At 41.8% G+C, this 13,532-nt stretch overlaps 1 protein-coding gene and 1 long non-coding RNA gene across 24 annotated transcripts in view; one reads left to right on the plus strand and one right to left on the minus strand.

Moving 5' to 3' along the window:
• The window catches only part of LOC114487116 (uncharacterized), a 39,161-nt gene extending 25,934 nt beyond the window's left edge, over positions 1-13,227 (plus strand). The window contains exon 4 of the long non-coding RNA XR_008618500.1: positions 7,631-13,227. This is a non-coding gene — a long non-coding RNA (uncharacterized lncRNA). The remainder of the gene's footprint in view (positions 1-7,630) is intronic.
• The window catches only part of KIAA1217 (KIAA1217 ortholog), a 329,171-nt gene that overhangs the window by 130,815 nt on the left and 184,824 nt on the right, over positions 1-13,532 (minus strand). The gene's annotated exons all lie outside the window — the stretch shown is intronic.

Genomic DNA, 13,532 nt, shown 5'->3' on the forward strand with positions numbered 1-13,532 from the left:
CACTATTAGGACAGTGTGGTTTGGGCACAGGCATAGAAGAAACAGGACTATGGAACAAAACAGATTGCCTAGAAGAAGACACAGGTTTTATGAAAGCTTGGTATGACTGAGGTGGTGGTACAAGTCCATGGAGAAACAACTATTCAATAAACAGTGTCAGGAAAATTGGTGCACCATATGGAAAAAGTAAAAGATATATCCTTTCCTTACAACATAAGTAAAATAAATTCCTAATGGACTAAAGACCTATGTGTGAGAAGCTAAACTATGAAATAAAATATAACATGGTGCTGTATCCTTGCATACTGGTAGAGCGAAAGACTTTTAAAAGACATAAAAAACTATAAACCACAGAGAAAAGTATTGCCTTTTTTTTTTTGGTTGCACCACATGGCTTTCTGGGTCTTAGTTCCCCGACCAGGGACTGAACCTGGGCCCTCGGCAGTGAAAGTGCAGAGTCCCAACCACTGGACTGTCAGGTAACTCCCAGAAAGTATTGCTTAATTAAAATGAATATTCTGTACTACAAAAGACACTGAAAACAAAGTAAAGAAGACAAACCAGAGTCTGAAAGAAGATATTTATAACTCACATGCTCTACCAGGGATTAGCAGTCTGAAAAATTAAAGAACCCTCATAAATCAATGTGAAAATAGAAAATGGGCAATAGTGGATATGCAAAAATGGATATAAATAGGCAACTCATGGCAGAAGAAACCCTAGCAGCCAATAAATATAAAAACGCCCAATCTCACTAGTAATTATGGAAATAAAAATGGAAACAATGATGTACTATTTTATACCCACCAGGTAGGCAAAAGTCAGTAAAATCCAATAACCTCAATTACTGGCGAAGTCATGGAAAAATGGGGTCTGTTAGTCACTGCTGGTGAAAGTGCAAATTTGCACAATCATTTTAGGACACCTGGTGAAATGTCAGATGTGCATCCTGTAAGCTGGCTATTTCTTGTCAATTATCCATCACAGACAAAAATCTCGTGTGCGGTCACCGGCTCCATGGTGCCACCGTGGCACTATTTCTCATTGCTTTGTTCTCAGTGGTTCATTCATATAATGCAATTGTCAACAACAGTTATAATGAATGAAGTAGAGCCACATCTACCAACATGGATAAATCTCCAAAAGGTAAAGCTGAGTGAACACAGAAAGTTACAAAAGGATACATGCAGTATGATCCCATTTATGTAAAGTTTTATAACACAAAAAAATTAATATATATCGTTTGTGCGTGCACCAAATATAGCACAAGCACCAAAACTTGCACGGCAGTTACATTCTCCAACTGCAGGGGTCGGTTAGCTCTGGGAAAGAAGAAGGAGGGAGGAGAGAAGATGGGGTTTTACATTTTACTTCTTTAAAAACCTATGAAGCCTGAAGCTATTATAGAAATATTACCTTTCTTTTTAAAATTTGAGGGTCACCAGAGGTCAGCCTAACTATATTTTGATAAGCTTTGGGTGGTGGTGGGGTAATAAAAAAAATAAAATTTGACCACTTACATAGCACTTGCTGTGTGCCAGGCACGGATCTAAACCTTCTCCAAACAGATTAACTCATTTAATCTTCTTTATGAGGTTGCTATTGTAATTATCCCCATTTTACAGATGAGGAACACTGAGGCAAAGAGAAGTAACCTGTATGACTCACCCAGCTAATGATCTTAACCACTGTGCCACTCTGCCTCTTAGGTGTTAAACAGATGCGAGTATCTGTTTAATTTCGGTAATGTCTACTATGTTATTGTTAGGTTTTCTGTACTTTTTCCAACCGAAACAATTAAAGAATAAATCATTCTTTTAAATGTTAAACTAATACTATCTAAATAGTGTTGCTTCTACAGAGCACCCAGATCTGACCTAGGAGCTTAAACCTGGATGTAGTTATGGAAATTTGGAAGTTTTCCTCGGCTTCTGATAAAAAAGCGGGTGTTGAAATTCTATAATACAGACCCAAAGAGTAAAGGCCACAAAAGGAAGCAGATTTTCTTGACGAACAAAAGTATAAAAGTACAATAATCATGGTCCCAGAAATAAATTAATTGGCCTTTTACGGATACGAAAAGTGCAACTTTTACAGAATTTCCAATGAATGTTTTCCAAGTATCAGAAAGACTTTGACTCTAAATCAAAATGTATATATACCCGTCCCACTAGGAGATTTATACATCGTGTACGGTCTTCAATCATACTGATTAGCAGATTTAAGCCCAGAGATTATGGACATTAGTGAGAAACCATCTGAGTTAATCGGAAATTTATTTTCTTCTATGCTAAATTATTAGTGTCTTACATAATAATAACCAGTCATTATTATGGATGAATGAATAAATCTTTAGAAAACTTTTCAGTATGAAATGCTGGTTTTTATATAAATTACATGTAGATTTAAAAATACCCACCCATATATAGTGTTATGAATTTTACTGTTCATAATTACTTTTATTTTTTATTATTATATGAAAATTATTCTACTTGAAAAGATACAACCTGTCCAGTCCCTGAACTGGGGGAGAAAGACATTGGGAGGTGCTGATAGGACAAACTCCGTTTCTCCTCTGGTAAGCAAACCTCAGGATCGTCGGCAATTTCCAGAGGAAGCTTTCAGGGTAAATGGGAACCGTGCTGCTTCCTTATACTTTTACGCCCTGAGTCACGCGAATGACAAAATATAAAAATTATCCTTTGATGACAAATGTTGTAAACAAATGCCAGTAGACCCATATCTGTGGATTCCATTTCATTAGACAGACTCCCCACTTTTTCAAATTCATGTTTTAAAAGCAATAACTGTGGGATGCTTGGACCCCAAGGGGCCTTTGGTGCTACCTCTTCCTACATCCTTCCCTTACACACTCTCACTCCTGGACTCCACATCTTGGTCTCCTCTGGAGGCCCAGCCTTCCGCCGGGGCTCTTGGCCCCAGTAATTCTAGTCTCTGTCCATCTGTGACTCTCATGGCACTCATCCGTTCCCCAGCGCCTCAGTGAAATATTTGGGGGATAAAACCCATCTGTCTGCAAGCAGCTGGCCTTTGCCACCCTCAGGCCTGGGGGGCGGGGGGCACTCACGCAGGTAATGGAGCCGGAAAGCCGGGAGGGCCTTGGTCGAAGGGTGATACTCTGAGCACAGGCAGCCACTGAGGAATATTCCAGAACACTCACATCTCACTCTCTGCTTTTCTGCTCCCAGGTCTGTGGAGAAGGCGATGCAGTTGGAAATATGACTGACTGGGGGGTGAGGCAAGCACTGAGTGGCTGGTCCTCCTCGGGCCTGCTTTTTCTCAGCTTCTTAGGTGTCAAGGGCGAGGCTCAGAACTTTTTGTGGAGAGTGGTGAGAAAGGGGGCGTGGGCCATTAGGGGAATTCACATCTCACCGGCCTTCATTGCAAAGCTCTTAAACAAGAGACTTGCTCCGTCACATGAGAAACATAAAGGAACTAACCCATCCAGTGCCAGCTCTCATAGGAGTGACCAGCTTCCCTCAATGCCTGTGATCTGATTCTTTTTAGTAGAAGCACAGTTGATTTACAGTGCTGCGTTAATTTCCGCTGTACAGCAAAGAGATTCAGTTACACGCGTATATATCTGATGGAAGGGCAGGGCTTATGTGTTTAAGTCCTGATGGAATGAGGGTCGAATTACGTGCTGGATGAGGAGGTGGCAGAGGGGCCCCGTCCCGGGGGCTTACGCTTTGGAGCACCTCCTCACCCCAACATCGGCATGTGCACCCCAAGTGCTGGGGGGGGCGGTCAAGGCTCGGGCGCCTGCAGGGCGTGTTGATCCCTCAACACGCTTGTGTTTGCAGTCGGGCGTCACTCACAAGTGAAATGAGAAAAGAGCCGGAGGGAGAGTCAGGAGGAAGGGGCACTGCTGCAGGTAGGGGGTGAGGGGGACCCCCGTTTGCCTCATGATCCAGCAGAGGGCTCTGAGAATTTCAAAAACACTAAAAGCAAAACTGCCTTTCTACGCTGTTACGAAGGTACACTGGTCAAAGCACGAGAGGCTAGAACATATTCTATCTAACAGTTTGTGGGCTTGATTTACAGCTTTAAAAATATTTAGACACACAGTGTAGGAGCCTCTGTGATCTTGCCCCAGGCAGGCTCTGTGACAAAGGAGGATGAGGAACGTTTCCTGAACATCGGCCTCAGCGCTAGGAATAGAATCTTCTATCGACAGGTGATTTTACGTTTATTTTTTGAGCCGTCCTCGTGCACCGGGGTACCTGAGGGTCCTCTACCTCTCCAGAGATTTGCTTCCTTTATTTTTGGTTGAATGCTGGCAGGAAAGCCGATGAGTCACGCCGAGCTGCTTTTAGTGTCTCCACGTTGTATACAATGGTGAACTGCTTCGGTGACTATTTAAGCTTCACATTTTTACCACGATGATTATGCGCTAATTATTCTGTTGTTTGTTCACCACTGGGTTCTTCTGAGCCTTTCAATAGGCTTTCCCAGGCTGTAATAAATGTTCCCCTCCGCCACGGCAGGCCACAGCTGCCCTGTGGACCCTCCCAGACAAATCCAGCCGGACTCCAGCCTGCAGTGGGCAGTGATGGAGCGAGAGGTGGGTGAGGCCCTTCCAAGGCCTGTCCCTGGCCGCCTGCCTGCTCCCCTCTCCCTGTGTCTTTCCTGCTGCCCCTCCTGTGTCCTTGGGCCCAGGCCAGAGGGTGTGGCTCTTCTGGAAGCCTCTTCTGTGTCTCCTGTCTTTGGCCCTCTCCACACCCTGCCCCTCCGGGGAGATCTGGAATGTCCTGCTCTCAGCCCTGGCCAGAGGAATAAAGGGGGTCCCGAGAGACACGGCATTCTCTAAGGCCTGGATGGGCATTCAGGATCACAGTCGTGTGTTCAAGGGTATGAGCCACGGAGAAGGGAGCACAGGGTTGAGATGGACCCGCCGGCCAAGGGTGCCAACCTAGGTCACTTGGTGGCCCTTGTCCCGGTTGGAAGGGGGCTTTACAAAGCTTTTGTAAGGTTTATCTAATCTCTGACAGAGGTATCCTTGTATGCCTGTTCTTGCTTTACAAGCAAGTGGCAAAAGAGAGTTGCTGCCAGTGGGATTCTAGGTGCAAGAGGGTAACAAGATGAAGCCACAGTCTCTCCCCCCAAAGGCCCCGCCTCCAGCCCGCAGTGGCTGGCTCTGGGCACTGGTTCCCATGACATGAGTCTCCAGGGCTGGGCTTGACAATCTGAGCTTTCCAGTCTGCCCTCAAAAGACCCCAAGAGACTTTATCGTCCCTTTACCTTCTGTTTCCTCTGGTACTTGCTGAAGAGGCATTTAAGAGACAGGACACATGGCTACTTCCTCTTCCTCCCCATTTCCCTTTGAAGATTCAGTGCTGCCTTTTGAAAGCAGCTTCTGTTCTCCACCACACGATCACAATAAAGAACAGATGTCCGAGGGTGGCAAAAGTAGCTCCGGGCGTGGTGGGTGGGAAGGGACGGTGATGACAAAGTGGCCCTGCTCAGATCCATGTCCCCAGGTCTTCCCATCACTGCCAGCGAAATACAAGCCCTGCTTTCAGAAGTACCATCAATAACCTTTCTCTCTGCTTTCAGAGGTAAGAGTCCCCCCACCCCACCCCTAAATGCCTCAAGATCAAAATGACAATTGTTGGTATTCCTACTGAATGCCCTGGGAAAGAAGTGATAAGCCCATAATACCTCCACTTGCTTTAAGAGCTAAAGAATTTATCAAGCAAATTCTTGGCCTGCCCCATCACGAGAGGCATTGGACAAGCAGAGCCCCTCCCCTAGGCTGGAAGTAACCTGGAGAAACAAGACCCAACCCAAATTACTATCACATCCAGGCACCTGTGCATTCTCCCGGCTTTATCTTCTACAAGAGCAGTTCAACTGATATATAAACATTATGCTTTAAAACAAGCATAAGAGAAGGCAGAATCATAGACTCTGTACCCTTTCCACGGGACAAGTACTTCAACCTACACAGTGTGTTTGTGCCGGTTAAAACAACTAAGAGCAAAAGCAGACTGAATTGTTATTTTGATCCCACAATGAAAACTTTAGGAAAGGGAGAAACGTTGGTGAAACTCGGGGCTGTTTCAGATTTAGAGCAGAAGCACTGCATTCACTTAAGCAGAATTAGCATGAAAGACAGATTTCGGTCCTTGTAGAAATACTGATTGAGTACCTGGGTGTAATACAGGTAAGCTGTACAACGGTAAGCTCAGAGATCTGAGTTTCTACTGATGTACAAAAGTTTCCTAACAGTCTTTTTTTTGGCTGTGTTGGGTCTTCGTTGCTGCGCGCGGGCTCTCTCTAGTTGCGGCGAGCGGGGGCTACTCTTCGTTGTGGTGCGCGGGCTTCTCATTGCGGTGCTTCTCTCTGTTGCGGAGCACGGGCTCTGGGTGCGTGGGCTTCAGGAGTTGTGGCACGTGGGCTCAGTAGTTGTGGCTCACAGGCTCTAGAGCACAGGCTCAGTAGTTGTGGCACACGGGCTTAGTTGCTCTGCGGCATGTGGGATCTTCCCGGACCAGGGCTTGAACCCAGGTCCCCTGTATTGGCAGGTAGATTCTTAAGCACTGTGCCACTAGGGAAGCCCTCTACCGATGTACAATAGACCATAAGCTCATAGACGAGACAGTGGAGAATGTGTCAAATAACAGGGAGCAAAATAAAACAGAGTGTGGGGGGCAGAGAGAAGTGGGGCGGGAGTGGGGCATTGCTATTTTATTCCCAGTAGTTGGATGTCCTGCTGATAAGATATTTGAAAGAAGGGTGGGAGCAAGGCTTGCAGATATCTGGGCGAAGAACAATCCAGACAGAGAGAGGAGCAAGTATTCTTAGGGCAGGAGTGTACCTGGTGCATCCCAGGAACAGTAAAGGACTAGTGTGTTTGGAGGAGAGTGAGAGAGGTAGTGAATGGATGAGATGAGATTAGGAAGGAAGCAAGTGGTCAGACGGTGTAGACCCTTAACTCTCGCTAAGCTAGGAAAACAACAGAGGGTTATGAGCAGAGGTGAGACAAGGTGAAGGTGTGATTTATTTACCAGGGCTGCTTTGTTAAGAACTGACTAAATAGGATAAGGTTTAACATCAGGAGACCACAGGAATTATGGTGGTTTGGATCTGGGCAGAGTATTAGAGGTGGTAAAAAGTGGTCAGATTTCTAGATATAGTATGAAAGGAGAGTGAATAGGATTTCCCGACAGATTGGATGTGAAATGAGATTTAAAAAAAAAAAAAGAGTCAAGGAAAATGACAGCGTTTTGGTGTGAGCAGCTGGCAGGGGGGTGCTGCAATGCACTGATGTTGGAGAAGTAGGCTTTGTTGGGGGAATTAGAAGTTCATTTTTAGACCTGTTAAGGGTGAGATGTCAAGTAGGTGATGTGAAATATGTATCTGGGGACTTCAGGGGAGAGGTCTGGGCCACAGGGATCATTATCATTGTTATGCACTGAATGTTTGTGTCCCCCCCAAATTCATATGTTGAAGCCCCAAACCTTAATGTGACAGTATTTGGAGGTGGGGCCTTTGGGAGGTGATTAGGTCTGGATGAGGGCATGAGGGTGGGGCTCTCATGAAGGGATTAGTGCCCTTATAAAATAAGACACCAGAGAGCTTACCTTCTTTCTCTCTCCATGCATAGGCACCAAGGAAAGGCCATGGGTGGGCACACTGAGAAGGTGGCCATCTGCAAGCCAGGAAGAGAGGCCTTACCAGAACCTGACCATGCTGGCCCCTGATCTTGGACTTCCAAGCCTCCAAACTGTGAGGAAATACATTTCCATTGTTTAAGCCACTGAGTTTATGGTATTTTGTCATGGCAGCCTGAGCTGACCAAGACAATCATATAGGTGACATTTGGCACCAGGAGGCTTGATCAGGCCACTGAGGGCACTAGCATAGCTGAGAACAGAAGTGGTCTGGGGGCTGAGGCCAGTGTTTAAGGGTGAGAAATTGAAAAGGAGTCAACAAAGATCTAAGAGGAGCGGCCGGTGAGGTCAGAAGATGGCTGAGAGTGAGAGGCGTCCAGGAAGCCAGGAGAAGTTCATGTCTTAAGGACAGGAAGTACTAGCATGTCGAGTGCTCACAAGTCAGATGAAAAGAGGGCTGATTTACATGGGGCGGTCACTGGTGACCTTGACCACAGCTGTTTGTATGGAGTGATGGGACTAAAGTTCTGAATGGACGTGTTCAAGATAAACCACAGGAGGGGAATTGGAGACAATGCTTATAGAGAACTTTCTAGTCATTCTGTCACGTAGCTGGAAGGGGATTTTGTAAAATATGGAGAACTTAAGCTAAAGCATTGGGTAATCCAGTCTCAAAATAGTCCCAAAGGATTGCAGAAGACTGGCAAAGCAAGTCATATGAGACACTGCTCAAATGCCATCAGTAATACGAGAAATATTTTTAGAAGATTCAGATTTCTTTTTTTTTTTTTTGACCAAACATTTTTGTGGTATTGTTACAACCTTAATGGAAAATTATAACAAATGTAAAAAATTGCAAGGGAGCTTTCTTTTAGAATTCTGCAGACACAAACAACTTTTAGTCACAGTGGTATCTGGCAATCCAGCTAGAGCTTGTTTCCACACAGATATTACTAATCTACCCTGGGCGATGACTTCTCTTGTTTATAAGGCATGTTCTGTGCATGAGTTGGATGTTACCTCCATGATCTCTATGGTATGCTTGGCCAGAAGCAAAAGCATCAATTTCCATTAGCAACTTCCTACTGATACGTCTAGTCTCCAATTCTAAAGAGAAACTAAAAATATTCAATGTTCACAGCTAGACACAAGGAAACATCCTAGGGTCTGTTTAGATGTGAGATATGAGGAAAAATAATCACATCAGAGTTTTAATTTTCCATTGTTTTCTTTCTCTCTGCCCGAATACAGTTGCCTAAGATTACTGAGTGATGCTTGCAAATATAATGGAAAAGGTTGTCCCAATTTAAGAAAATCACATATGTGCACATGCACATAAACATGCATATACACAATTTCTCATAATAAATAAACAAGGAGTAATTATTAATATTATGAAAGAATTCACCAAGCATACCTTTTAAGCAGTAATTAGTACTCAAATGCACTTAAAATCACAATTATAAATTATTTGACCAAGGGTCTTGGGAATGTTAGTGAAATAAAGGGGATAAACCAATCAATTTAAAGCTAAAAGGTAAAGATTCAGTAACAATTCAAAACAAAACAAAAAAAGTGGTCTTAAGAATCTCAAAAACATATGCTCCTTGCATTCCAAAATACCTGTCATTTGTTCTATTCCATCTCCTTGAGAGTTAGGCTGACCTCTTTGTATCCCTCTGTATACTCCGCATTCAGTAAGTACTCAGTAGCATACAGCAGAAAATTTTAAAAATGTGTCCATTTAAATAGAAAAATATTGATCAATTTGATGTATTAATTAAAGTGTGGCTTATTTGACTACATTAGATGGGATTTCAGCCTTAACTTGACCTGACACATATATCTTGCTGATATCTTTACTGACTTCAGTTCTATTGGTATTTTTTTTTCAATAGAGGGTCCCTCTCTTAAATAGTAAATTTTTTAAAAAAAGAGCTTCACAGTGAGTCTTGTACATGCCAGAAGGCATTTAGAACGCCTCATTCACAAAAGAGGAAAAGAAAACATGCTCAAAGGACTTTGAGAAACAGATATTTTCGGTACTTTGGGGGGAAAAAATTACAATTTGTTAATAAAGAATGGAAGGAAGAGAAATGTGGCTTTTATGCTGAGAAACAAAATTCAGGGTTATCCAGTTTCTAATTCCTGTGCCAAACCTGCTGTTCTAGATGACCTCGGTCCAATCATTTAATTCTCTAACTTGCTCATCTGAAAATTCTATAAACTTGCAATTCTTCAAATACTATCCAATTACTTTTGGCTATTTGATTTTCACTTAATTTAAGGGATGAAACGTAAGTGATGGAGAACATCTCCAAAGTTTAAAATCAAAGTTCCCTTTTCAACGTGGAGGAATATGTAAACAAAATTGTAAATTGTTACTGTTAATAAAGACCCAAGGAAACTGTCGATGTGGCTCCAAACTTTGCCATTAAAATGTTGCATGATCTTGAAAGTTATCTAATGTGTTTTTTTGCAAAACAGCTTTATTGAGGGAAAATAACATACAATAAATTATACGTATTTAAAATGTACAAACTTGGAAAGTTCTGATATACGCATATACCCATGAAACTATCACCACAAGGAGGATAATGAATATCTGATTGCTCCCAAATATTCCCTCGTCGCCTTTGTGATCCTCATCATCCCCTGAGCAACCACTGATCTGCTTTCTGTCACTATGGAAATCATTTTGGGATTGGACCCATTGTATATAAGTGTAACGTGCAAGAAAAGAAATTTGCCCCCCTGTTGACTCCTACTTCATAGAATCAAATAAAATGGTGTATGTAAAAGTGTTTTCAAATATAAACAACTACATTATCTACTCCAGTTCGTTAATTCACTCAACACATACTTATTGAGCATCTAACTATACGTAGGCACCATATTAGGAGCTTGTAAAAGAGCAGCAAACGAAACAAGACATTTGCTCTCTTGGATCCTTTACGCGAGCTGGGGAGAGTCAGGGATGTGCTAGTACGCACACAAGCATATACCACGTCAGGCGGTAATTACGAACGGTCCCCAAATTAAAATGGTTTGACTTACGATTTTTTGACTTTATGATGGTGTGAAAGTAATATGCATTCAGTAGAAACCGTACTTCAGATTTTGAATTTTGATCTTTTCCTGGGCTAGTGATATGTGGTAGATAGTCTCTCATGATGCTGCACAGACGCAGAGCTGCAGCTGCCTGTCTGCCATGTGATCACCAGGGTGAACGACCAAGACACTTACAAACGTTCAGTACCAGACAACCATGCTGTTTTTCACTTTCAGCACAGTATCCAATAAATTACATGACCTATTCAACACTGTATTATAAAACATGCTTGGTGTTAGATGATTTTGCCCACCTGTAGGCTAATGTAAGTGTTCTGAGTACGTGTAAGGTAAGCTAGGCTAAGCTACAGTGTTCGGTAGGCTAGGTGTATTAAACCCATTTTCAACTTATGGTATTTTGCAGTTATTATGGGTTTATCAGGACAGAACCCCATCATAAGCCAGGGAAGATCTGTAGTTCACTAAAGGAAAATAAAGCAGGTAAGGGTAAACCTAACAGCAAAGGAAATGGTATTTCAGAAACTGTGGCCAAGAACCCATTTCAGATAGGATGACATGTAAATAAAGATTGAATGAAGAAGCCACCCTTGTCACAGATGCCTAGTCGAAGAACATTTCAGAAAATATAAAGCCTTGGGTAGCAATAAGCTAGGCTGTTAAAGGAACTACCAAAACCTTAGCCACTGGGGGCAGACACCAAAAACAACGGGAACTATGAACCTGCAGCCTGCGAAAAGGAGACCCCAAACAGAGTAAGTTAAGCAAAATAAGACAGAGAAACACACAGGAGATGAAGGAACAAGGTAAAAACCCACCAGACCAAACAAACGAAGAGGAAATAAGCAGTCTACCTGAAAAAGAATTCAGAGTAATGATAGTAAAGATGACCCAAAATCTTGGGAAGTAGAATGGAGAAAATACAAGAAACGTTTAACAAGGACGAAGAAAAACTAAAGAACAAACAAACAATGATGAACAACACAATAAATGAAAAGAAAAATTCTCTAGAAGGAAACAATAGCAGAATAGCTGAGGCAGAAGAATGGATAAGTGACCTGGAAGATAAAATAGTGGAAATAACCACTGCAGAACAGAATAAAGAAAAAAGAATGAAAAGAATTGAGGGAGTCTCAGAGACCTCTGGGACAACATTAAACTCACCAACATTCGAGTTATATGGGTCTCAGAAGAAGAAGAGAAATGAAAAGGGACTGAGAAAATATTTGAAGAGATTATAGTTGAAAACTTCCCTAATATGAGAAAGGAAATACATAATCAAGTCCAGGAAGCGCAGGGTCCCATACAGGATAAATCTAAGGAGAAACACGCCAAGGCACATATTAATCAAACTATCAAAAATTAAACACAAAGAAAAAATATTAAAAGCAGCAAGGGAAAAACAACAAATAACATACAAGGGAATCCCCATACGGTTAACAGTTGATCTTTCAGCAGAAACTCTGCAAGCCAGAAGGCAGTGGCATGATATATTTAAAGTGATGAAAGGGGAAAATCTACAACCAACATTACTTTACCCAGCAAGGATCTCATTCAGATTCGACAGAGATATTAAAACATTTACAGACAAGCAAAAGCCAAGAGAATTCAGCACCACCGAACCAGCTTTACAACAAATGCTACATGAACTTCTCTAGGTAGGAAACACAAGAGAAGGAAAAGACCGACAATAACAAACCCAAAACAATTAAGAAAATGGGAATAGGAACATACATATCGATAATTACCTTAAATGTAAATGGATTAAATGCTCCCACCAAAAGACACAGACTGGCTGAATGGATACAAAAACAAGACCCATATATATACTGTCTACAAGAGACCCACTTCAGACCTAGGGACACATACAGACTGAAAGTGAGGGGATGGAAAAAGATATTCCATGCAAATGGAAATCAAAAGAAAGCTGGAGTAGCAATTCTCATATCAGACAAAATAGACTTTAAAACAAAGACTATTACAAGAGACAAAGAAGGACACTACATAATGATCAAGAGATCAATCCAAGAAGAAGATATAACAACTATAAATATTTATGGACCCAACATAGGAGCACCTCAGTACATAAGGCAAATGTTAACAGCCATAAAAGGGGAAATTGACAGTAACACAATAATAGTAGGGGACTTTAACAACCCACTTTCACCAATGGACAGATCATCCAAAATGAAAATAAATAAGGAAACACAAGCTTTAAATGATACATTAAACAAGATGGACTACATTGATATTTATAGGACATTCCATTCATTAACAACAGAATACACTTTCTTCTCAAGTGCTCATGGAACATTCTCCAGGATAGATCACATTTTGGGTCACAAATCAAGCCTTGGTGAATCTAAGAAAACTGAAATCGGATCAGGTATCCTTTTCGACCACAACGCTATGAGACTAGATATCAATTACAGGAAAAAATCTGTAAAAAATACAAACACATGGAAGCTAAACAATATACTACATAATAACCAAGAGATCACTGAAGAAATCAAAGAGGAAATTAAACAACACATACACCATGATCAAGTGGGGTTACCCCAGGAATGCAAGGATTCTTCAATATATAAACAACACCTAGAAACAAATGACAATGAAAACACAACGACCCAAAACCTATGGGATGCAGCAAAAGCAGCTCTAAGAGGGAAGATTATAGCAATACAATCTTACCTCAAGAAACAATAAACATCTCAAATAAAAAACCTAACCTTACACCTAAAGCAATTAGAGAAAAAAGAAAAAAAAAACCCCAAAGTTAGCAGAAGGAAAGAAATCATAAAGATCAGATCAGAAATAAATGAAAAA

The sequence above is a fragment of the Physeter macrocephalus genome, chromosome 11 (genome assembly GCF_002837175.3).
Source record: "Physeter macrocephalus isolate SW-GA chromosome 11, ASM283717v5, whole genome shotgun sequence".
NCBI lineage: Eukaryota > Metazoa > Chordata > Mammalia > Artiodactyla > Physeteridae > Physeter > Physeter macrocephalus.